A 27,467-nucleotide genomic window follows, 5' to 3' on the forward strand; every position below is an offset into this window, starting at 1 on the left:
CTCTTCAAGGAGAACTACAAACCACTGCTCAGTGAAATAAAAGAGGACACAAACAAATGGAAGAACATACCATGCTCATGGATAGGAAGAATCAATATCGTGAAAATGGCCATACTGTCCAAGGTTATTTATAGATTCAATGCCATCCCCATCAAGCTACCAATGAGTTTCTTCACAGAATTGGAAAAAACTGCTTTAAAGTTCATATGGAACCAAAAAAGAGCCCGCATCTCCAAGACAATCCTAAGTCAAAAGAACAAAGCTGGAGGCATCACGCTACCTGACTTCAAACTATACTACAAGGCTACAGTAACCAAAACAGCATGGTACTGGTACCAAAACAGAGATATAGACCAATGGAACAGAACAGAGTCCTCAGAAATAATACCACACATCTACAGCCATCTGATCTTTGACAAACCTGAGAGAAACAAGAAATGGGGAAAGGATTCCCTATTTAATAAATGGTGCTGGGAAAATTGGCTAGCCATCAGTAGAAAGCTGAAACTGGATCCTTTCCTTACTCCTTATACGAAAATTAATTCAAGATGGATTAGAGACTTAAATGTTAGACCTAATACCATAAAAATCCTAGAGGAAAACCTAGGTAGTACCATTCAGGACATAGGCATGGGCAAAGACTTCATGTCTAAAACACCAAAAGCAACAGCAGCAAAAGCCAAAATTGACAAATGGGATCTCATTAAACTAAAGAGCTTCTGCACAGCAAAAGAAACTACCATCAGAGTGAACAGGCAACCTACAGAATGGGAGAAAATTTTTGCAATCTACTCATCTGAAAAAGGGCTAATATCCAGAACCTACAAAGAACTCAAACAAATTTATAAGAAAAAAACAACCCCATCAAAAAGTGGGCAAAGGATATGAACAGACATTTCTCAAAAGAAGACATTCATACAGCCAAGAGACACGTGAAAAAATGCTCATCATCACTGGCCATCAGAGAAATGCAAATCAAAACCACAATGAGATACCATCTCACACCAGTTAGAATGGCAATCATTAAAAAGTCAGGAAACAACAGGTGCTGGAGAGGATGTGGAGAAATAGGAACGCTTTTACACTGTTGGTGGGATTGTAAACTAGTTCAACCATTATAGAAAACAGTATGGCGATTCCTCAAGGATCTAGAACTAGATGTACCATATGACCCAGCCATCCCATTACTGGGTATATACCCAAAGGATTATAAATTGTGCTGCTATAAAGACACATGCACACGTATGTTTATTGCAGCACTATTCACAATAGCAAAGACTTGGAATCAACCCAAATGTCCATCAGTGACAGATTGGATTAAGAAAATGTGGCACATATACACCATGGAATACTATGCAGCCATAAAAAGGGATGAGTTTGTGTCCTTTGTAGGGACATGGATGCAGCTGGAAACCATCATTCTTAGCAAACTATCACAAGAACAGAAAACGAAACACCACATGTTCTCACTCATAGGTGAGAACTGAACAATCAGATCACTTGGACTCAGGAAGGGGAACATCACACACCGGGGTCTATCATGGGGAGGGGGGAGGGGGGAGGGAGTGCATTGGGAGTTATACCTGATGTAAATGACGAGTTGATGGGTGCAGCACACCAACATGGCACAAGTATACATATGTAACAAACCTGCACGTTATGCACATGTACCCTACAACTTAAAGTATAATAATAATAAATAAATTTAAAAAAAAAGAATTTGTACCAATTTTATGTTTACACATATTCAATTAAAACACAATTATTCATGTTAAAAAAATATTACATTTATTTTGAAGAAAATAAATTATCTAAAATAGTGCATTTTTCAAAATGCCAAGTTATTGGCCAGATTCTGGTACTGTTGACAAATTAACATCTCAGTTTTTTGCAAACATTCCATATATAAGGCTTTATACTTCCTTAAGTGCCTTTTCCACCCAATAGTTGCTCACTCACACAATGAGACGCAGGAGTACATTAGGTTCTCAGTACTATGGTAGATGTGCAGAAGAGAGGGCAAGTGAAGGTCATGGCCTTTATCTTTAGAGCATCTGAGAGAAAAGCAAGAGGTGTGTTATTTATACAGCAATATAAGGTAAGTACCACAGGAATGAAGAGAAAAGAGGGCACTATGGACACGAATAGTTGGGGCAGGCTTCAGGGAAAGGGAGGAATTGAACTGGGTCCTGGGGATGGGTAGAGTACATGAGGCAGGAGATGCCAGATGATAAAAATGAAGCAACTGTAACAACTAAGTGATATATACAAATCACCATCTGCAGGGAACCATGAGTGTGTGGCCTAGAAACAGCCAGTTTCATATTGATGATGACAAATAGGTCCCATCTCACTTGTTAATTTAAATTCTTATAGGGCAGTGTGGAGAAAGATCAATATTATTATTGATAATAATGATTATCAATTATTATGTTGATAATTCTGAGGCAACATTTGAAGAGAAAACAGTGCCATTGTAGAGTAGTCTTATCTGTCTTGGGCAAGTGAAAGGGAAATTGGTTTTTACCATTATAAAGCCTATGTTATAGACTAATGGTTTACATTATAGAGCAGTGGTTCTGAGTGGACCAAGGTGGAAGAGAGAAAATTAGATCATATATGGGTCTCTGAAGATGTCTCAGGGGTGCCATAAATGAAAAAAGGAGGACAGGCTGGGGGAGGGAAGAAGCTAAGGATGTCTCAAAGAATTCTAACATGAAAGATGGCAAGGAAGGTGGTCCGTGTAACAAAGGTAGAGAGCACAAACCATCAATTGTCATTTTGTAATGTGGGTGTGAAATCATTAAATTCTTCACATCAATTCCTTGAAAGAAAAAAGATAAACTTGGGGATTGCTGATATTTCTTTTAATTTATTTTAATTCTATTAATCTATGGCTCTAGGACTTCTAACATGTTTAATATAAAATTAAATAATTGAAATCTAAATCTTTATCTTCCACAGGCCATAATTCCAAATGACAGGCTATGACCTTTCAGGCTTTCCTGGTTTGTGCTTTTTTCTTTCTTTTTTTTTTTTTTTTGAGTGATTAAAAAATATTGAATGTTGAATGCATAAATGTAATTAGCTTTAATAGTGAATACTGAAAGCAAATGAAATGTATATCAAAAGAGAAATGACTAAATAAAATAGAGAAATAAGATGTGGTCTATTTGGATTATGGAATATCATACATTAATTGAAAGGAAAGATTTGGATCTGTGTATAAATATGTAAACATCATAAAAACATGTAGAGTGAAAGTAAATTGTAGAACAATAGGTATAGTATGATACCCCTTACCTAGTAAAGAAAAACCTACAAGTAATACTATATGTGTTCTATGAAAAGTACACACAAACATGGATATTAAAGGACATGGATACTCAACTCATAAGGGATTATTCATGACAACAGGAGTAAAGAACTAAAATTAGCAGTGCAAATTATTACTAGTAGATATAGTAAAGATACAGTACTTTCTCTCTAATGTAATAGTTTAAGAAATAATAAACACATATTATTTAGGTGATTAAAAATAGAAATAAGGGGAAAATCAAACAGAAAAGCATAACATGCAGAATAGTAGAGTAGCTATCAGGGCTGAAACTCCAAATGTGACTCTGTCAATAACAAACCATTTAGCATGTAAACTCATTTATTCTCTGAGAACCAGTTTTCTACCTCAGCTAAAGCATAAGGACATCAGCCAAGAGGATCACCAAAGTTCGAAGTTTTCAGACATTGAGATGTTTTTGAATTGTTGATACTTCATAGGATAGTGAGCAAATAACCAATGATATTTAGCACAAATGTCAGAATGTCAGTGGGTGAGAAAGCACAGTGACCTAAACTGCCAGGACACTTCAATACTGTTTAGAGATTTACAAAGGTTAAGCTCCCCAAGTAACACATTTTGTTAGAATTCCAGAATAGAGATGCCTACCTGGGTTTTCCCGCTCAGGGCTCCTGAATCTGATATCTAACTGCATGATCTAATTCCTCCAAATATCTATGTGTGACAACACCCACGCTGGTATTTAACTCAAGATTTTCATGAAGATGACCACAGAATTTGTTGAAAATGAAAAAAAAAATCTACAATTTAGTCTCCAGATTTAAACATCAATCTAAAAACAATACACAATAGATTCTGGCAACAGTCTCTGGTTTCTCCTCACCAGGAGGATTGATGGTAACTCTTGATGATAATGGCTAAGAAAAGAGCCTCTAGGCTGGTCTTATCTAGAGCTTCCTTCATATTTTCCATGTTGTTCTCCTATCTCCAAATCTACTCTGGGATATCCACTTTTGATGTAAAAGGTTTCCACTAAATCTTAGCCTTACATGAGAGTTTTGCTTGATTTCAACACTCATTTGCCAATGCACCATTGCAACCCTCAGTCTCTTACTTGAACATTCTATACCTAAAACATTCTTGCAGGAATGCTGATTCTGTGATGACCCCATTCCACTCCGGTGTCCACGGGAAGAATTTTAAAGTCACTTTGCTGGGATAAGTGTTTTTCCTATCTTGGGGTGAATATTGAAATACATTTTATCTTTGAACAGTGAAATTGTCACCTCCTGTATGTAGCAGGCATTGATATCTCCATTCACCTCCTTTTAGGAATAGGCCTTGAGTTCAGCATATGGCCACCAAATTAGAAGTTACACATGGTGTCTTCCCTTGCAGCTAAATACAGCATGTGACTAATTTCAGGCCAATGGAATGCAAGTGTGATGTGTGCAGCTTCCAAGTTATGGCCCTAAAGGGAAGGTGTGTGCCCTTCGCTTCCTAATTCTTCATTCCAGTAACTAAAATATGATGATGAATCTTCTTCAGCCACATGGATGGAAGCAATACTTAGGGATGTCAGAGGAACAAGAGAGAGGTCGAATTACCAACCCTTGGAACAACCGTGGTCTGCTTCTCTTCAGACTTACGTAAAATAGATTCATGGTCTATCTTGCTTAAGCCAGAGTTATTTTGGGTCTTGTCAGAGCTATGAAACAATGTACTAATGAATAGAATCTGGTACTTATAGTGGGATAACGGCATAACACAACTGAACAAATATGACACCGGCTTAATGATTAGGCAGTGAGTGGCAAGGACAAAAAAAATTCAGGCTAAAAATTGAATTGCAAAACATTTGATAAAAAATGCTTCCTTCATTTCCTATGGCTGTTCTATAACATTACCACAAATTTAATGGCTTAAACCAACGAAATTTATTACCTTACAGTTCTGGAGGTCAGAAACCCTACATGGCTCTTATGGAACTAAAGATTAAGTTGTTATCATGGCTAAGCTCTGTTCAGCAGGCTCTAGGAGAGACTTATTTCCTTCCTTTTTCCAGCTTCTAGGGATGCCTGCATTTCTTTGATCAGGGCCCCCTTCTCCATCTGCAAAGCCAGCAACAGCAGGTCAAATCCTTCTCACTACAAATCGCTTTGACCTCTTCTTTTGCCTCTTTCATCTACCTTTAATAATCAATGAAATTTTGATGCATCCACTTAGATAGTCCAGGATAAAGTCAACTATTTGATCTTAAAGTCAGCTGATGGTTAACCTTAATTGCATCTGCTACCTTAATTCCTCTTTGCCACATAAGGTATATATTCACAGGTTCTGGTGATTAGGGCATGGACATCTTTGGGCAAGTGTGGCTAGGTTATTATTCTGCTTATCACAATGTCTCCTGTGATAACCTGGACATCAGAACCCATGCTAACTGAGCCCACTTTAGGAATGTGTTGAATTTTTTCAGAATATCAGTGCAGGGTATTATTGACCGCTTCTTGTCATTTTTAGCAAAGTCCTGTAAGAATGGGCTGAATCCCAGCTAGAGTCAGCCTACTTAAAAGTAGAGATGGAAGGAAATTCAGTTGCATTTTGGTAGGCATGTTTTTTTTTTTCTTTTACTTTTGGGGGTGGGGTGGGGTAGAGAAGGGTCTCGACAGTTGGAACCCTACAGGGCTGGAAAGTTAATAGCTTCTCTGTTCTGGTTATTCTGAAGAAGCAGCCTTAGCTGGAGAAAAGCCTATAGCCTAGGCTTTGCTCAAGTACTTCCCAGTAAGCGCTCTCTGCCAGACACAGAGCACGGAGGCACAAATTGGACTTAAGATCTTTTCTTCCCAACCAAATATATTTTTTAATGACCTCAGCTACCTTAAAAAAAAAAAAAAAAAAAAAGTCAGAGTGAAAATGGGCAGCACACAGAGGACAGAAAATAAAAGATTGAAATATTCATGCTTAAGAAGTATGTTGGATGAGACCATTGACTGTTATTACTGACCTATAGAATTGATTAGAAATAAATAGACCAGAAATTGACTAGGTTTTTTAGGAAATTATATATATACTGAATGAATGGGAAACCTAGCTGACCAAAGCCTGGTGTTGCTACACACCTAAAACACCTATAGGTCTTTGAACTTGCACCAACATAATGTGGTTTGGTCACCAGGAAGGATATCCTCTCCTGTGTCCACTTCAGATGTAATGAAGGGGGGATGGACAAGAAAAAATTTCCAGAGGGAGAAGCAAAGGGTTGGAGGAGGAGGGAGCAAGATGAGAGTAAGGCAAGTTAAGGCCCTGGCCTCAAGTACAGAATTTAAGGTAGTGCAAAAACAGTCCGTAATCAAAATACTATTTTAATACAATATAGAATCAGAATCAGTACAAAACATCATGGATGAACAAAATAGCAAAATTTTTAATACTAACATGATCTATAGCAGTGCCATAGAAGTCATATCAGATCCTGAGACAAAAAGGAAAATCATCAGTACAATCCTATCTCTATTAAACAGTGTTATATTGTTCACCATAGATTTATAGATCCTTTACATTCATTTTGTTTGTTTAAAATATATCATTAAAATTTTTTTTGATTATCAAGTCTTTTTGTGCCCCCTCAACTTTTATGCCTGAGGCAAGAAACTCTCTGACCTCACTTGATGCTCTGTGATCTGGGTCCTAGAGCAGACACAGACACGAATTCCGAAAGTTCTGCCCAGAGAATAACGACAGGGATGCCAGGTGAGCTAAAGAAGGGATTTACTCCATTGCTAAGGAAAGGAGTTGTTATGGGCTGACTTGTTCTCCTCACTCTCCGCCAAATTCCTATGTGGAAGCCTTAACCCCTAGTATCTCAGAATGGGACTCTGTATTTGGAGATAAGGCCCTTAAAGAGGTGGATAAGTTAAAATGAGGCCACTAGGGTAGGTCCTAATCCAAAGCATCTGGTCTCCTTACTAGAAGAGGGAGAGACATTAGGGCCGTGCACAGAGGAAAAACCACAGGAGGACACAGCGAGCAGGTGGACATCTGCAAGCCTAGCAGAGGCCACACCTGCTGCCACTGGGATTGTAGACTTCTAGCCTCCAGAACTGTGAGAAAGTTAAGTTATGTTGTTGAAGCCAGACAGTTTGTAGTATTTTGTTACGGCAGCTCTGGCAGACCTCGTACAGGAGCCTTTGGTATTCCTGTACATGAGCACTTGATCATTGTTATAAAGTGAGTGCTGCCTCTTCAGACCCTTCTTTCTAACTTGGAGGCTTTTTGACTTTTGTTTGTGTGTTTTAATTGCAACATACAGCTCCTACTCTGCTGTTTTACACTGGGGAGAAGTCAAATAACTAGTTTTTTAGGTTATAGTTCCCTGAACTACAAGCAGCCACACCTAGTTCTAGTGAAAGTCTATGCGTCACCTGCAGATCTGGGCTTTGAGTTGGATGTAGTACCTGGCATGCGACCCTTGGGGAAGGGTAAGTGTGTTCTAGGGGCAAAAAGAAGGATACATAAGATTACTAGGGTAGCCAAAGGAACTGACTGGGAGAGAACTACTATTGTCTCCAACATCTACTTTCTCTTTGTTCATTAGTAATTGAACCCCAAAATCTCAGCTGCACAGACGGCCATCCAGACAAAAACAAAACAAACAACAACAAAAACAAAAATCTTCAATGGGACTATATATTATTTTTGAGCCAGAGGAAATGAGTGGAAGAAATGTGTGCACCTGCAGATTCATGCCCTAAAAGGGAAGTGGTACATCCTCCCCTCTCTTTCTTCATCAGGCTGTTCCAAATGACGAGCCATTTTCAACCACAGATAAAGGCTGCACCCACTGAAACCACAGTTGTTTTTGTCACCCAATTTGCCCCAGCAAGCTTAGATAAGAACACATCATCAGGAAATATTCATGACTATGTCCCTAAATCTGCAACAAAATAAGCTAGATACTACTGTTCTCTGGATTTAATTTGAGCAATTTTGGAAATTCAAATTTTGTTGAATATAAAGTGATTAAACAGTTTGGGGGATTAGTTAGATTATCAGCTTAGTAACTGTAAGACAGCAAATAATAAGGGCTTCAGAAATCCAAAATCATTCTTTCTTCTCACATAGCATTTCAAGTATAAGTAGTGGGGTTTTGAGGGTGGCATCATAATATCTAGGGCAAAAGCCTCTTCCATTTTGTAACTTTGCTATACTAAATTTATATTTCTAGTCCTGACCCATCTCCTGAGCTTCAGGATCATTTATCCCGTTGCCTAATCAACATCTCCACTTGCGTATCTGAAAAAGATCTCAAACTAATTTCTAAAACAGAATTCTTTCTTTTCTCCTCTAAACCATAGCTCCCCTGTCTTTCCCATGTCAGTAAATGCACTACTACTCATCTAGTTCATCAAACTCAATGGCTTAGACCAAAATTCTGGGAATTATGCAAGACAATTTTTTTGTCAGCTTGAAAATATATCCCAAATCTGACCACTTCCCACCACCTTCACTGTTGTCCCTATTCTCTAGACCATTTTCCCCAAATTCTAAATTCCATTAGGAACAACCTAATTGTACTCCCTTTACTTTTAGATGGTACAGTTCATCCCCCACACAGAGGCTACAGTGTATTAATATTCTATTGCTCCTGTAACAAACTGCCACAAACTTTGTGGTTTAAACAATATAAATTCATCATCTTACTTTTTTGTAGGTCAGAAGTCCAACTTGACTCTCACTGGGCGAAAGCCTAAGGACTGGTTGGCTGCATTATTTTCTAGAGGTGCCAGCGTGGAATCCCTGCCCCAGCTTCTGCAGGCTGCCCACACTCCAGGGCTCATAGCCCCATTCTTCCATCTTCAAAGCCAGTAATGGTGGACTGAGTTCTCCTCGTATCACTCTGACCTCTCCCACCTTCTTCCACTTTTAAGGATCTTTGTGATTGCATTGGGAGCACCTGCAAAATCCAAAACAATCTCTTTAAGACTAGCTGATTAGCAACCTTACTTCCATCTGAAAGTTTCATTCCCCCTTGACATGTAATGTGATGCATTCACAGTTCCAGAGATTAGGGCATGGGCATTTTTGAAGGAATATTATTCTGCCTGTCATGCAGTGTAATTTTTTTTTTTTTTTTTTTTTTTTTTTTTTTTTTTGAGATGGAGTCTTGTTCTGTTACCCAGGTTGGCATGTAATGGTGTGATCTTGGCTCACTGCAAACTCCACCTCCCTGGTTCAAGTGATTCTCCTGCCTCAGCCTCCTGAGTAGGTGGGATTTCAGACATGCCCCACCATGCCCAGCTAATTTTTTGTATTTTTAGTAGAGAGGGGTTTCACCATATTGGCCAGGTTGGTCTTGAGCTCCTGACCTCAGGTGACCCACCCGCCTCGTCCTCCCAAAGTGCTGGGATTACAGGTGTGAGCCACCGCACCTGGCCACGCAGTGTAATTTTTAAACATGTAAATCAGATCTTATTTCCCCCTCTCTTTTAGATCCTCCATTGCCTTTTCATCCACACCTGGAACAAAATCCAAAATCCCAGCAAATAGGCCTTTTACGAGCTGCCCACTTCTACTCTCTCATTCTATTCCCCATCACCATCTCCCCATTCATTTCTATGCAGTCTCACCAATTTGATTGCTATTTCCCAGAATGCCAAGTTCGTTCCCACCTCAGAGCCCTTGAATATTCTCTTTTTTCTGCCAGGAGCTTTTCCCCTAGATATCTCCATATGGTCCCCATCCTCACTTCATTCATGTCTCTACCCAAAGGGTCCTTCCTCAAAAATACCATCCCTGATCATTATCTGTCACTGTCACTCATCATATCTGGTGTCAGGCATTATGGTACCACCATATCAATCTTACTGTGAGTTATTGTTATTCAGTGATGGCATTATGAATTTATTTGTCCATTTATTCATTGTCTGTCTCTATTACCAGAATGTAAGCTCCATGAGGATAGGAAATTTGTCTTTTTCTCTGTTTCATCTGCAACACACAATGGGCATCCACACCAAATGAGTGAATAAAATGGTTGAATGTAAGGAAAAGTAGCCTATATACTCAACATTTTTACCTGGTCTCAAACATTGAAATAACCCAACACTCTTCTGCAAGAGATGAACCATTTAGATTCAGAACAATCTAGGCAGAATTCCACACTTAAGCCTCACTCTGTCCTATTTGCAATGCAATTGAAAGCCAGGGATTTGTTCCATTTTCTTCTTTGTGTGTCTTGGTTTTCAAATGAGGTGTTTAATTCCAGCCAGCATGCTAAGCATGTTCACACTCTGTATTGAGCCTCCCGTTCCACCTTGGGGATTCTCACACAAAACAGGACAGCATTATTAATCCATTCTCTACAGATGCTGCAGTCGCACCTTGCAGATTGTCAAAGAGAAGTGACAGATGTGCAGTGCCTAGCAGCCTTGAAAGTCAACTTATGGGGTTCTGGAATTATGGCTTTCAGAAAAGTCATTATTGAGCAAGTAAAGTTTCTAACTCAGAGAAAGTGATGGCTTGAGGAAAACAACATTGTTTCAGAACACAGCTGGCTTGATCTGGATTGTTCTTAACATTCTGAACCTAAGCTTCTCAATTGAAAATAAGTGTATATGGAGAATCTGCCATGAACCAGAACTTAAGCCAGGGACCATAGCATTCAAAACAGAAGGAAACACTGTATTTGTTCTCTGGACTCTCATAGTCATGGCAGTGAAATTGTGATTCACACTAAAGTCCACAGATGTGTCAAGAATGTGTCTCTTTAAAACTTAGAAAAATGGCCGTCTTCCAATCACCACTTAAAATATTACAGGTGGACTTTGACATTTGCTATAGAAAACAAATAGAAAAAAACAGCCACTATCAGAATTACTATTTTTCGTTTCATGATTATGGAGTAGGTTTGTGGAATGGGATTAAATTCCCTGATCATGTAAGCAACAAAGAAAACAATTGCAAAGGTTGTTGTCATCTGTACCTAGATTTAAAAAAAGCTTCCATTCATACTAGTTTGAGATTCTGTATTCTGGTCACTGAGTCTTGACTGAATGTATCTAAAACTTACCTCCTTTCCATTTTGACCTCTTCTCCTGGGACTTACCTTCCTCTTCAATCCTTAATGCCAACCTCAAGTCTTGGCCACTTTGGGGTTTCTGGTCACTTACGAATGACCACTATTTGAAACCTTGAACACAAGGTTTCTAAACCACTCAGCTGGCACACTAGTGGTGTAACTCCTGCCTGGCTTTCTGCCCACATCCTGCATACAGAACCCTCTTCTGTTGCTCTCAGAATCACAGAATGACAGTCATAGAGATGGTGAAGTGAAACTGGGCATTCTTAGAGATCAGGCTAGCTTTAGATTCCTTCTGCTAGACACACTGACATTTTCTGAATAGCTAAAATTTGAGTTTTGAAGATAGGAAGAATTTTGTCTGAATCTCTTCAAAAGAAATCATGTGCTACTGCACATGGTAGGAGCTTGTTTTATTAAAGAAAATGTAATTAAGATACTTTGGAAGATAACTAAATTAAATGACAAAAGCAATTGATTCATTTTTCACCCTGGAAACCTATTTCTGAGTATTCTATGCAGGTCTCAAATCAAGAAAAATATATTTGACATCAGTGTTTCCACAGGATAGATGAAAAACATAGATGAATAGATAGATGATGTTGATGATGAAGATAGATTAGATTAGATAGATAGATAGATAGATAGATAGATAGATAGATAGATAACTGAATTCTAGAAGAAAGTCTATAAGAAGACAGGAACGTTAACCAAGAGGACATATATCCAGTCCACCTAAGGCAATTCTCAGCTTGCCTTCTCTGAAAGAAATGAGATAGTAAAACACTAAGAAAATCTTTAAAAGGAAGAGCTGATCCTTTACATTGTTTTTGGCAATAAAAACAGTGAGCTTTCAGAGATTAACAAGAAAGCCAAGCAATGCCCTGAAGTTCCAGGTCACTAGAAGATGCTGACTTAGACATGATCATGTTAGTGCTTTGTTCAGGGACTTCCAAGTGAGTGCACATACAACTGATATCTTCAAAATTCAGTCTTTTAAATAAGCATTGCTTAAAAGCAATATCTTAACCCATTTTAATTTTTTTTCCTTAATCATTTGCATCTCTATGTTCTCCTGGTAAAAGAAGTGTGGTGGCCCTAAAGCAAATATGTTTTGCAGCTTTTGTGTTTGGAGAAGGCGGAAGGAGAGCAAGGAAGTTGGTGTTTACTAAGTTTTTCCTATGTACCAATTATTTCACATATATTAATAGATTTCATCCTTACTAGTATCCAGTGTTTGTCTAATAATCTAACTGTAGAAATAAGAAGCCTGAAACTCAGCGAGTTTTCAAATCACATGGCTGAGGTTTGAACTCAGGTATGTCTGACTCTTGAGGTCACACTCTTACTAATATACTGGCTGCTGAAGAACTTTAGGTTTAAAGAAAGCGAAAAGGAAAATTACAGGGAGAGGGAAAGAATAGAGCTGCAGTCAAACTCCATGTGTGCCAGGTCTCATAGTTCAAAGGCATAGCAGCATAAGACCACCTACCTGGCCTGTAGTGGAGTGCAGGTAGTAGGTAGACATAAGGAATCTTGACATACAAAGGGCTTTGGTGATCAGTGAGCTCAGAACCTTTATCTTAGAGTTAAGGAAACCGAAACTGAGAAAGCTCCTTGTCCAAGGTTATACTTGACTTTTGACAATTTGTCAACATCAGAGCTAAGCCTAGAACCCATAAATCTTCATTCTTAGCTAAACTCATTCCATTATTCCATTCATTCTACTTGAGAAGGAATTCTTAGACATGGGACCTGCGATAATTTCCTACGGAGATCAAAATCAAGTGCAGAAGAAAAGACCTGAGCCTGTGACCTGAGACTACTCAGAAATCCTAACATTTATTCAAAGTAATGAGTCCTTTGAAGAGACTCTTTCTTATTACAGTAAAGCATAAATTTAAATTGCAACCAAAAGAAAATAATTTCACCCTTAATCCCAAATTTATCTTCTTTGCATAAAGAGCATGGATTAAGAGACAGTATTTACTTGCTGTGTTGCCTTAAGTCACTAAACTTCTCTGAGTTGCATTTTAATTATCTATAAAACGAAGATAGTAATAATACAGAGGTTCCTCATTATCTCAATTTTATTATCTGAGTCTGCACCATAATGAGACTGCACAAGAAATCAAAAGCCATCATAACATGAAAATACCCTCTAATGCTCTAATGAGTTGCTCATTTATGAAATTAGTCTGCTCTCCACATCCCTTCTCTTTTAAGATTTGTATTTATCTCTAACCATTAAATCAATGCCTTTGATCATTAGTCTATAAATATCTTGCAAATCCTTTGGCAAGCAAAACCGTAAATCTCAGAAAAGTTTCAGACTCTCAAGCGGTGAATGAGAGCAGTGCTGGAGAACAGTGCAAAGTCACACACAAAGCAACGGACATGGAAGGATATCTGGCCTAGTTAGCACCTCAAAACCACAGAAGAGAGAAAAGGTAAGGTTGGTGACAGGGCAAGAATTTTAAAGAAAAAATATTTGAATATCAACATAACAATAAAAGTCTTTGGAAAAGCTGATTAAACCTTGACTATTTCTCAAAAGTGACCTTTGATGATTCTTTGCAAGTTAATAACATAAAAGGATGTTGCATTTTGTTCTCATTTATAGGTTTTGCCAGAAATCATGGTTCTTTTAAAAAAATGAACTCCATTATTTTCAGTAAATATGTCTCATTGTCATTATAACCAAAATTATTAATTTATGAAAAATATAGTATTTTTATTACTTTTACTTTTTAAAGATAAAGTCTCAATTGAATCCTTTTTCCCTTATATACTATGAAATTTTTGTTGCAGCTTTAAGTGAATTTTTTGTAGTGAATAATTACCCTTGCATAATAAGGCTCTCTTTTATCTGTACCATCTTCTATTGTTACAGTAAACAAATGAAATAAAACTTGCAAATGCAATTTACAGATTCTAAAGTGCTACATTAATGTTAGAATTTACTCTGTTTCCAAAAAAAGTTTGTTTATTATGTGCAAGTTACCTCCACATACATTATTTATTCTCAAAACAACTCTTGGAAGTAGGTATATATCATCTCCAAACTATAAATTAGCAAAATGAAAAAACTTGTTCAAGGTCACGTAGCTATTAGGTGGCTTAGTTATACTGAGAGCCCAAATTGGCTGTCCTCAAGTCTAAGGTATTCATTCTATTAATTTGAACGATATAAGCCACCATTTTTCAGTTCAATAATGGTTGAACATCTGCATTTCATATGATTCTACCTTTCACATTCATTCAAGAAGTATTACTATCTATTCCTCATCAGATACTCATCTGAATTCTAGGGATACAGTAGTGACCAATACAAGCAAAGTCACAGTTCTCATGAAAGTTACATTCTAGTATAGGCCATAACATATAAACAATGAAGCAAATAATTTAAATAAATAGAACAAATGGCTTACTGCTGTTATGTCCTATGCAGAGGATAAATAACAAGTAGCATATAGAAAGTGTCTGCTATAGGCCAGATAATGTAGCACTTTGCATAGATTAAGTTATTTAATTCTCATAACTCTATGAAGTAGGGAATATTACTATCCTCATTTTTTGGATGAAAATGTTGAAGTACAGAGAGGTCAAGTTACTCGTCCCGAGTCATGTAGCTGGTAGTAAAGGAGCCAAGCTTCAAACCTAACCAATCTGACCCTTAGAGGCACTCTTAAGCACCATGCTGTACATCAAGTCGATGAGATAAAAAGTAACTGATATCTAACAGATAACTAGAATTGCTTCTCAACATCATTTTTTTTATTAGTAATAGTACACTGTTCAGTCTTCCTACACAAATACAAAATATAATGGATTATCTCAAACGACAAATTCTTCCCTCTAGTTCTTTTGCTAAATGGGGATTCTAGGAATTGGAGCACATCAGCCAAGAACAGTTTCACTCAAAGTCTACAGCAACTGCTTAGGCTCTCAACATCTCCATGTGGACCCCCTGCAAGATTGTATTAACATGCACAGTGTACTCATAGTCTTGAGGACAACAGTTTACCACTCAATAATACTGGAACCGCACCATGCAGTCCTACAACTACTCCTTCCAGGAAGGTGCCAAATTGGAAAGAAGTGTTGAGTGAACTGGAAATAGCTGACTTGAGGATGATTTCATCTCTCTTGTTGCCTCTTTACTTACTGTTCAGCTGTGATCCTTGCTCATCCCCAGATCCGAAGATCAGAGGAAATGATGATCGTATTTCCAATTAGAACAAATCGTAGCTATCTTGAGCTGTATCATTAATCCTTTCAGGGACATTTGTATTGTGTTACTCATTCTGTAGCCTAATGAGGCATAAAAGAAGAATCTCTTTCCTTTTCCTGTATCCAAATGTAGGTCCAAATAATTGCTCCTGCTGCTAGAGACTAAGGTTAATTTAAAGTAAAGACATAGCTGGGGAAATGTTCATTGTTTAAGCAATGGAATCAAATGTGGACAGGCACTGTCATAAAACTATCACCTCGTGACTTTCCTTTTTTCAGTCTGATCCTCAATTTTGTAGTGCCTATTTGCCTACTGTTTATGAATGTAAGAATTTTCCATTCCTTATGCACCAATGATTTTTTTCAATAAAATTATTTAACATAGTTCCCTATAGTGAGGACATTTTCACAGGCTTGCACTGAGCTCCATGAGCATAAGGAATCCTGAGGAAATAAAAAAAGTAAACAATAATTATAGTAATAACAACAATAAAAAACTGCTTAACATAACACTTTTAGTATTTATTAAGTCACTCTCTTATTTAAAAACACGTGCTGAACCATGCATTATGGCTGGGGATACACAGATGACTAAGGAACCATTTCCACTTTTAAAGAGTTTGGAATGTAATGGGAAAAGCAAAGAAGAGGTGCTACATTTAATAGCGATACTTCAGCATAAACATTATAAAAAACAAAAATATGGCAGATTATTTTTCTCACTAGTCTCTAGTGTTTCTTTTTAGCTCTTTTGAATACTAATCTTATTCAGGAGAGGCTGACCCTGTAGATTTATCTCCTAAAACACCTGACGAATGTGACATGTCCAATTAGTAATAGTGGTTTGGGCAAGTTAGGTATGCTCCCTTGGGGGAATATGTATCAGTATGTCAGTTTGAAGAGCAAACTGTTTTGAGAGAAAATACTCCCAAGACATTTCATTTTCTCCTCCCCTCTCCTTCCTCTCTCTTCACCTTTAAACTTTATTAAAATTGTGTCTTGTAAGAATCAACTGGAGTGCTTGTTAAACATCCAGACCCTTTCACTGGAGAGTCCTACTGAGTGAATGCTATAAACTCACTCATTTCTTCTTCTGCAGTCAAAAGAAACATATATATTTTCCACTCTGTTTAGAATAGGATTAGAAAAGAATCCTCTCTTTGGCATTCTCAGAAACAGGAAGTGTTTTCTGGGCTGTTGCTAGGTGCTTTAGCAGATTACTTTGCCAGTCTCCTTAGGAACTCTGTCAGTTAGCTAGTTTGCTATTTGTGTATCCAAATTATTGATTTTGGATCAAACTGTAAGATGCAATAATAAGAACATATTTACCAAAAGTAAGTGAGTCGAAAACTTAACCCAGATTTATGTTTGAAAACTACTGTTATCAGAAATGAAGGGACCAGAGTTAAACCTACCCAAGAAATGCTACCAAATTGAAAGCCAAATTGTATGTTAGGAGAAAATTGGTTTATTACTCCAAACTTCTTTATTAATTAACTTTTTGCTTGATGACATCATTCCCTTTTAAGTATTCAAAGTGTCTATAGTATGTTCACCCATTTCCTAATCAAAACCTGCTCTTAGAAAAAGAACAGATACTTTACTTGTGTTAGAGATGTATATTTGAAAATCAATTCCTTGTGAAATAAGTAATTCTAGTTGTAGAGTCAATAATCATAAAGCAGGCTAAGGAAATTTTGTTGTTTTGTCCTATGAATGAGGCATCTTGATACACTGAAATCACACAATGCAGGCTAGGAATATAATTGCAACTTGGTAAACAATCAAATTCTTGAAGACTTTAGAGATTTGTAGTTACATTTTTTGAATTACAGAGCCAGTACTGATTGTGCAAGTGAAAACTAACTCTTTTATAATGTATAGAAGACAGATAGATAATTAACATACTGAGATGAAAAAACTAATTAATATTTAAAATCAAAACAGAGTCTGTTTTTAACTACTGATAGTATATTTCTCATTGGAGAAATAAATACTTATGCAGCTCCTCTGCTCTCATACCCTTGCAGAAACTGGGGAGGAAGAATAAGACCACAAGGGAGGGGCCTGTGGCTTTGACTTTGAAGCCCTAGGATGAATTTCAGAATAAGAGCTGGAGAAAACTTCATGAAAAAAAATAAAAATAATTTGAGGAGGGCTAGAGTTTCTTCTCAGCAGAAGGACATTGAGAAGAGAGAAGAGAGCAGAAGAGAAAGGATAGAAAGTAACATAGTGTTGATAATAAGTCTTCCTAAAAGAATAGCAAATATTGGTTTATTTTTGTGACTTCACTGAAACCATCTCCATCTTTACAAACAGGAAAGTATCCAAGATTGAATCCGCCAAAATGCCTCATGGGAGCATTGTTTTTCTTTTTTGTCATTTTTGAAGGAAATGGAAGAAAGGCTTTGTGTTCAATGAATACATCATGGAATGAGGACAGCACAGTTAGTAGAAGAGGATAATTCAGACACTGTCTTGTTTGATCAGAAGCCAGATCTCAGCCCCAAAAATGACCAGGATGATGCAGTCATCACTCCCATCACCACTCCCACAACTGCACAATCATATGTACACACATGAACTATCACTGCCACTGTCCATAGGAAGGAGTTTGAGCCAACTTTCTTTGAAACTCAAAGGGCAACTCACATCTCAGCCACACATACAATATGTAGTTAATACGCAGTATTTATAAAAGAGCTTTAGAAATATATTTAAATCAATCTAAATATGGGATGTAACATAGACATTAGCATTTATGTATTTCGATGGTAGCATTTGGTTGTTATCCATTTAAGTTCCCTTAATTGTTTTGAATTTTACTAGGTGGTAGCGTGGGCAGATATATGGGAAAGAGGGAGGTAGAAAGGGACATACAGTACTCAACCCTAAAAAGAACTTCCGGTTAGACCCTAAGGTATTATAAATGGAAGCATCCTGCACTGCAACTTTCTACCTTGACCCTAATGTGAAGGAACCAAACATGTATGAATCAGTTGCTACCTCATTCTTTTTATTCAAACCCCCACCAATTGTTCATCCCTGAGATGAGGACACATAGATCGAAATCAAAATATTTTTTCTAGATGTTGGTCTGCAGGCCTGTTTCTCTGTCACCACTAATAGACTTCAACAGATGTGGGGCAATAATTCTAGATAAGTGATTCTACTTGGCAGACCCAACTTCTTCAGCTATGCTGTTTATATTGGGATAAAGGTAGCAGAAAGCCCAATGGTGACCATAGATCCCAGTAAATTTCCCAATCTATATTTACAAATAATTCTAGTATTTTGATCCCTGTTCATCTTACTCCTAGCAATTTTCTCACTGATTTCAGGCTTGAGCTGGGCTCAGGAGATGGATGATTAATTAACACCCTAAAAACCCAACAATATAATTAATTTCCAGTGAAAATTATGCTATAACTAAAACAGAAGTAACCTGGTAATTGATGTTGATTGCCTTGCAACTATGTCTTGGATGCCATCTCTAAAAAGGAAGCCAATTTGCCAAAAATGCATGTTAAATGCTGTACGCAATTGATTCTGCACGTTATTAAGTGAAGGAGGATATTACTTACAGGGTTATTCATTTTTACTTTACTTTCATGAATGTTTAAAACCTGTAAATCACTTACAACAATTAAGACAATTAACTTTGTGGGGAACTGTGGATTTGGAACCTCATAACACTCTTTAAAATCTCCAATATTTTCTTCTTTTACTGGAATGCACTTTGATAAACCACAAGTCAGAATAGCAATGTATTTGGCTCCCTTTTTAAACACACTGTGTATGTTCCTATTGAATTTTAGTTTCCTTTTTAGTGGGAAAAAAAGAAATAGTAACCCTTCCACATATTTTACGAGGCTGAAATATCTTGACAGATCCTGATTACTGAAAGATTTTAAGTTATATATTTCACATCAAATTTACAGCTGAACTTGTTTTTTATTGAGTGTTCTAATAAATAACAAAAAAAACCTGGATCATGTGGTATTTTAGTTAATAGCAGCACTACATAATAGATGTGTGTGTGTGTGTGTGTGTGTGTGTGTGTGTACTGCATCTAATTGTAATATCCGAATAGGATCAAAATATTTCACATATTGGCATATTTATTTAAAATATCTTCCTAAAATATATGGAATAGAAAATAGTGAAATAAATACCAGCACTTATTAAACACTTACATTTCAGGTGCTTCATAGAATATAGCTCATTTAATCTTCATGATGGCCTTATTACAGTGTTTTCAAACTTGAGTCTACACAAGGGTCCTCTGTGCAACTTGGTAAAAATGCAGATCCCCAGAGTCCATTCAACCAAGATTCTGATTAAGTGGATCTGGAAGGATTTAAAGGATCTCTATTTTTAACAAACCTCTCCAGATTACTCTGACACTGTTAACCTGTGGAACACACTGTAAGTACCGATGCTTATTAAATACTGCCTAACAAAATTTGACCATAATCTTAGATAAATAAACTAAGAATCAAGAAACTTAAATGTCTTGTTTAAGTTCTCCTATTCATGAAAAATAATGCTTTTGCTCTTGAGATTAAGCATTTAATTCTCATGAGGAATAGGGAAAAGTTAAGAAATAGGAACAAAAACATAAGACAGTGGCATTGGAAAGTGATGACTATAAAAATAAGGAATAGTGGTAAGGTCTTTGGTTCTGGTCATGGCTGAGTATCTGGTATCAAACCTATCCTCTTCTTATCATAAATTGGTATAAAAGGTGGACAAAATATATCAAGTAAGTGTTTTCAGACACTGTTTAGCAATTAATACTAGGCTCTGGCCATTGAAAGGAAGGGAACATGAAGATGAGTACTACATTTACCCTGACTTTCACCCTGAGAGTATTTTCTAATCTAGGGCAAAGAGAAATAAAGTCCAAAAAGAGAGTGGCAGTCTTGCTGGATCAAATAAACCATTTAGGGCTTCCAAGACATTTGGATTTCGAGATATGGTATTATATAAGAAGGACTCAAAAGCAAGGGGCACCAAAATGTTTGTAGCCATTTCCCCTAGGACATTTGGCCAACTTCTAAAATACACACTTGTAAGGCAAGATTTCAAATGGCCTACCAGAGAAAAACCACTAGGAGGCTAAAGAGCTTAGCAAAGATTTCAAGCCTACAGAGCAATAAGAAAATGTTGGAGGCTGGGCGTGGTGGCTCACACCTGTAATCGCAGCACTTTGGGGGGCTGAGGAGAATGGACCACAAGGTCAGGAGTTGGAGACCAGCCTGTCCAACACAGGAAAACCCCATCCCTACTAAAAATACACAAAATTAGTCAGGCGTGGTGGCGTACACTTGTAATCCTACCTACTCGGGAGGCTGAGGCAGGAGAAACACTTGAACCCAGGAGGTGGAGGTTGCAGTGAGCTGAGATGGCACAACTGCACACCAGCCTTGATGACAGTGCAAGACTCTGTCTCAAAAACCAAAAAGGGAAGGAAGGAGGGATGAGGAGAATGGGACAGAAAGAATAAGAGAAGGAAGGAAGTGGAAGGAAGGAAGGAAGGAAGGAAGGAAGGAAGGAAGGAAGGAAGGAAGGAAGGAAGGAAGGAAAGAAAGAAAGAAAGAAAGAAAGAGGGAAAGAAGGAAAGAAAGAAAGAGAAAGAAAGAAAGAAAGAAGGAAAGAAGGAAAGAAAAGAAAGAAAAGAAAGAAAGAGAAAGAAAGAAAGAAAGAAAGAAAAAGAAAGAAAGAAAGAAAGAAAGAAAGAAAGAAAGAAAGAAAGAAAGAAAGAAAGAAAGAAAGAAAGAAAGAAAGAAAGAAAGAAGGAAAGAAAGAAAGGTGGAGGAGGGAAAGAAAGGAGGTGGAAGGGGAGGAAGGGAAGAAAATGGATCTGGAGGTCTGGAATGATCTTGAAATGGAATGACCATGTGCCAGCAGTAGGGGACACTCTCAGAGACTAAGGGCAAAAGTGCAATAGTTCCATCCTAATAAACTCTGGAAGCAAGCCTCAGCAGAATCAACCTCCAGTAATGTAAATATGTACCAGAACAAACTTTAACTCCATTAACTCTCACTAGAGGGTAACAACAAAATCTAGAGCCTTTATTACCCACAGTGTCCAGCACGTAAAATAAAACTTACCAGACAACAAAGGAGGATGACACAATGACTAGTAATCAAGAGATTAAATAATTAATGGAAGAGACTGAGAGATATTATAGATATTGAAGTTAGTGAACAAGGTCTTCAAAATAACTATGATTAACATCTTAAATAATATAGAAGAAGAGATGGACAAAGTGGAGTATTTCAGTGGGGTATTAGACAAAAAGGACTCAAACTGGTATTAAAGATCTGTAAAATAAAATATATGAAATTTAAAACTCACTGGATAAATAAAGAGTGGACTGGACACAGTGGAAGACAGTATTAGTGAATTAGAAAACTGTTCAATAGAAAAATATCCGAGCAGAGGAATAGAGAGGAAAAAAAGAACCAGAAGACTGCATAAGACACATGTGGGACACATTCAAAAGGCCTAACACATGTGTAAGTAGAGTCCTAGAAGAAGAAGAAAACATATCCTCTATTTGAATAAAAGTTGGATGAGGATTTTTCAACTCTCGAACTGGTATTAAGGACAATAATCCATAAATTCAAGGTATTTAGCAAACTTCATGCAGGATTTAACAAATAAAAATAAAAATCTAGGCACAATGTAGTCAAATTAATTTATGAACAAAAACAAATAACAAATTTAGCCAGAACAAAAAGGATACTAGCTTCAAAGGATCAATAGTAAAAATAAAGTATATTTTTGCATAGAAACTTGGAAATTTCTTTAAACAGCAGAAAGAAAAAGTGCTGCCAATTTAAAAGTCTGTACCCATAAAATACCCTTCAAAAATAAAGTCAAAGACAATAGAAAGTAAGAATGGAAAAAAGCTAAAAGAAAGATAAAAGTAATTTTATCTTGAAAGGAATTTATTCTCAGTAGACTTCTAAAAATAAATGGAGAACAACAGAAAAGGATGAAGATTTACACTATTCTGCAAGTTTATTAAATAAAGAAGAATTCAATGAAGGGCTCCATTTTCTCAAAGAATTGTTATATCACTGAAGCATGAGGAATATTATTGAATTAGACTCAGAAATTTTAATTCAAGTCTTCCTATAAACTTTAAAATGTGTTAATTTTATTATGACAATTTGTTAGTAACAAGATGAAGTATAGCAATGAAACTGACCCAATACAACATAATAATCATAAGTCATATACACCAGAATCTGGTCTGCTAAATTTCTAGTTTTCATTTTCACGACCTCAGGAACTGCTACATAAATCAGCATGTTCTCACAACAGACATTTCGTGACATGTTGTTTGAGATTAACAGAGAAAGAAATTCAATGTGCAATTGTGGTTTCATTCTGTAGACTGTAAGCTTTCATTGTGTGCCCACTGAGGGCAAAGAATCAGAAGTAGCTCCCTCTAAATACAGATACAAGGAGCAGATGACAATATCCAGGATGGATCAGCTCTAACTGCATGGAAAATAATGCATATCAAAGAAGGAGAGTAGTTGAGGGTTGTTATGGAATTTTACCTTCTAAATTTCCTATTCATGTATCATTTATTGATGATTGACTTTGTACTTGATGCTGTCCTAACTACCAGGGAAACAAATATTAAGTCAACAAAATCCCTCTCAAGAATTTATAGTCTAACAGGAAAAGAGATAAACACAAAAACAAATAAATATGATGAAGTGTCCTAGGTAGCATAATAGAAATCTAGAAAGTTACAGTGTGACACAAAGGAGAAAATAAGCAATTCATCCTGGGATGTGTCAGAAAAGTGTTCATAGGGGAGGTGACATGAGTTCTAAATTCTGAAAGATGAGAGGCCATCTGCCAATGGCCATGAAGAAGAAAAACATGTCAGACAGAAGAGGCAAAGAGGAAGGGCATGGGTTAGTATTACCACATAATACTGTAATACTAGTAATGTAGTACTAGTATTACTAGTACTAATAGTATTACTAGTATTACTAGTAATACTAGTAATAGTATTGCTAACTTGGGGGTGAGTCTGACACTCTGTGAGGTGAGGCATGGTGAAAAGGGATGCTGCAGAAGTTCACAGAGGAGGGATTATTGAGTATATCCTATGTCATGTATAAAATATAGGGTCTTATTTTGATGGCAAAAATGCTATTACACAGTCCAAACCCTCCTCAAAAGAAGTAAATGTAACTGAGCTCTGTTAAAACTGCACTGTCTAATATGGTAGCCAGGAGCCACATGTGGCTATTTAAATTTAACAAAATTAAAAATTTAGTTCGGTTGCACTAGACAAATCTTTAGTAACTATAAGGTGCATTTAGTTAGTGGCTACTGGATTCTACAGCACACTCAGCAGCTTCATAAACCTAACGTTGTCTTTCACTCAAGTAAAGGCCAAAACAGAAGTTCCAGATTAGAGGCAATGGAAGTTTGATTATCACAGTATTCAGAAATTCAAACTGACAGAATCTTTGCTGTCTTCAAATCATGGCTTCCCAAACCACCCTAAACATCAACACCCAGACAAGAGATTGGAGAAGAGTATTGAGGGTTACTTGTAAGTGATTTTATAACCAGAACTCCAGGTGACATAAATCTTTTCTGCTAACATCTCATTGACTAGAACTCAGTCTCACGGACACAAGAAGGCTGGAAAATGTAGTGTAGTTGAAAGTCCAGAAAGAATAGAAAACATGTGAAGATGATCCTACAATCTTACCCACCCCTTGATAATTGGAAGTCTTCATTATTAAACTTAATCATTATACTGTGTCTTTATGGTACCTGGAGCCATCTTCACCAAAGGCTGTTTGCCCTTCTGCTAAATGCTCCCAGGCTTGAGTTTTATTTATTTATTAATTTTTATTTTTTAAATCATACTTTAAGTTCTAGGGTACATGTGCACAATGTGCAGGTTTGTTACATAGGTATACATGTGCCATGTTGGTTTGCTGCACCCATCAACTCATCATTTACATTAGATATTTCTCCTAATGCTATCCCTCCCCCAATTCCCCACCCCCTGACAGGCTCTGGTGTGTGATGTTCCCCCCCTGTGTCAATATGTTCTCGTTATTCATCTCCCACCTACGAATGAGAACATGTGGTGTTGGGTTTTCTGTCCTTGTGATAGTTTGCTTACAATGATGGTTTCCAGCTTCATCCATGTCCCTGCAAAGGACATTAACTCATCCATTTTTATGGCTGCATAGTATTCCATGGTGTATATGTGTCACATATTCTTAATCCAGTCTATCGTTGATGGACATTTGGGTTGGTTCCAAGTCTTTGTTATTGTGAATAGTGTCTCAATAAACATACATGTGCATGTGTCTTTATAGGAGCATGATTTATAATCCTTTGGGTATATACCCTGTAATGGGATGGCTGGGTCAAATGGCATTTCTAGCTCTAGATCCTTAAGGAATCACCACACTGTCTTCCACAATGGTTGAACTAGTTTACACTCCCACCAACAGTGTAAAATCATTCCTATTTCTCCACATCCTCTCCAGCATCTGTTGTTTCCTGACTTTTTCTTGATCACCATTCTAACTAGTGTGAGAAGGTATCTCACTGTGGTTTTGATTTGCATTTATCTGATGACCAGTGATGATATTTTTTCATGTGTTTGTTGGCTGCATAAATGTCTTCTTTTGAGGAGTGTCTGTTCATATCCTTTGCCCACTTTTCGATGGGGTTGTTTGTCTTTTTTCTTGTAAATTTGTTTAAGTTCTTTGTAGATTCTGGATATTAGTTTTGTCAGATGAGTAGATTGCAAAAATTTTCTACCATTCTGTAGGTTGCCGGTTCACTCTGATGATAGTTTCTTTTGCTGTGCAGAAGCTCTTTAGTTTCATTAGATCCCATTTGTCTATTTTGGCTTCTGTTGCCGTTGCTTATGGTATTTTAGTCATGAAGTCTTTGCCCTTGCCTATATCCTGAATGGTATTGCCTAGGTTTTCTTCTAGGGTTATTATGGTTTTAGGTCTTACATTTAAATCTTTAATTTATCTTGAGTTAATTTTTGTATAAGGTGTAAGGAAGGGATCCAGTTTCAGCTTTCTACATATGGCTAGCCAGTTTTCCCAGCACCATTTATTAAATAGGGAATCCTTTCCCCATTGCTTGTTTTTGTCAGGTTTATTGAAGATCAGATGGTTGTAAATGTGTGCTGTTATTTCTGAGGGTTCTCTTCTGTTCCATTGGTCTATATATCTGCTTTGGTACCAGTACCATGCTGTTTTGGTTAATGTAGCCTTGTAGCATAGTTTGAAGTCAGGTAGCATGTTGCCTCCAGCTTTGTTCTTTTTGCTTAGGATTTTCTTGGCTATGCGGGCTCTTTTTTGGTTCCATGTGAACTTTAAAGTAGTTTTTTCCAATTCTGTGAAGAAAGTAATTGGTAGCTTAATGGGGATGGCATTGAATCTATAAATTACCTTGGGCAGTATGGCCATTTTCATGATATTGATTCTTCCTATCCATGAACACGGAATGTTCTTTCATTTGTTTGTGTCCTCTTTTATTTTGTTGAGCAGCGGTTTGTAGTTCTCCTTGAAGAGGTCCTTCACATCCCTTGTAAATTGGATTCCTAGGTATGTTATCCTCTTTGTAGCAATTGTAAATGGGAGTTCACCAGACTTGAGTTTTAAATAGCAGTTTTCCGATTTTCCACCTTCTGTTTCACTGTTAACTATAGTAGTAGTAATAGTGGTGGTAGTACTTGTCATTGTTGTTGTTTTAGTTTCCCCACTAAACTAAACTTAAATGAAACAAAAAAGCCTATAAAAATAGATATATAAACTTGTTTTATAAGTAACCCAAGTTTTCACCCTTTCATGTCACTTGGATACTATATATTTCATTCTCAGAATAAAGTGCAGTAGATTTGTGTCTTCTTCTTTTCTCCCTACTTATAGATTACTTCATTTATTTTAGAAATATATAAAAGTTTTTTTTTTTTTTTTTTTGAGACAGAATTTCCCTCTTTCACCCAGGCTGGAGTGAAGTGGTATGATCTCGGCTCACTGCAACCTCTGCCTCCCGGCTTCAAGCGATTCCCCTGCCTCAGCCTCCCAAGGAGCTGGGATTATAGGTGCCCGTCACCATGCCTGGCTAATTTTTGTATTTTTAGTAGAGATGGGGTTTTGCCATGTCAGCCAGGCTGGTCTCGAACTGCTGACCTCAGGTTATCCACCCACCTCGGCCTCCCAAAGTGCTAGGATTAAAGGCGTTAGCCACCACGCCCAGCCAAAAGTTTTGAGATGGCTAGAAATCTGGCAACTTTAAGTTAGCCATTATTCTTTACATCTCTGTTATAAAATACTTATTTTTATAGATCATCTATTTTTTCTGGCCTAGTAACTGGTAACATTTGCTCTATTGCATAGGAATTTCTATGTAATAAATGCCACCTGTAGCCAAGAGAGGAAAAACATTGTTTATAAAGTAACTTTTAGACTTTCTGCAATGCTAATATATATGATATCCAGAAGCCTTTGGCAAACATAATTTTAAAATATTTCAGTTTATAAAATACTTCTCTGGAAGGAGAGAATATGCAATACTGACATACAATTAATATTTTGAAACACATCTTTATTATTAACTTATTGAACAGGCATTTATTGATCATCTACTATATGCCAAAAACTGTTCTAAGCACTAAGGAAATAGTGGTGAAGAATCCAGACATGATCTCAGCTCACAGGAATGTATATATCTGGGAAGAATTATAGGCCTCGGTTCACAAAAGAGTTTACAGAAAAGTGTGCCAAAAAAATTGTTATGCAAGTAAGTGTTAAAACAGATGAAAAGAG

The 27,467-nt window shown here is 37.0% G+C and overlaps 1 long non-coding RNA gene across 1 annotated transcript in view; it reads right to left on the bottom strand.

Annotated features, from left to right (window-relative positions):
* Positions 1 to 1,746: 1,746 nt before the first annotated feature.
* Positions 1,747 to 27,467, bottom strand: part of LOC103887060 — a 91,189-nt gene continuing 65,468 nt past the window's right edge. The window contains exon 4 of the long non-coding RNA XR_002523960.2: positions 1,747 to 9,251. This is a non-coding gene — a long non-coding RNA (uncharacterized LOC103887060). The remainder of the gene's footprint in view (positions 9,252 to 27,467) is intronic.

Source organism: Papio anubis, chromosome 8, assembly GCF_008728515.1.
Source record: "Papio anubis isolate 15944 chromosome 8, Panubis1.0, whole genome shotgun sequence".
Classification (NCBI taxonomy): Eukaryota; Metazoa; Chordata; class Mammalia; order Primates; family Cercopithecidae; genus Papio; species Papio anubis.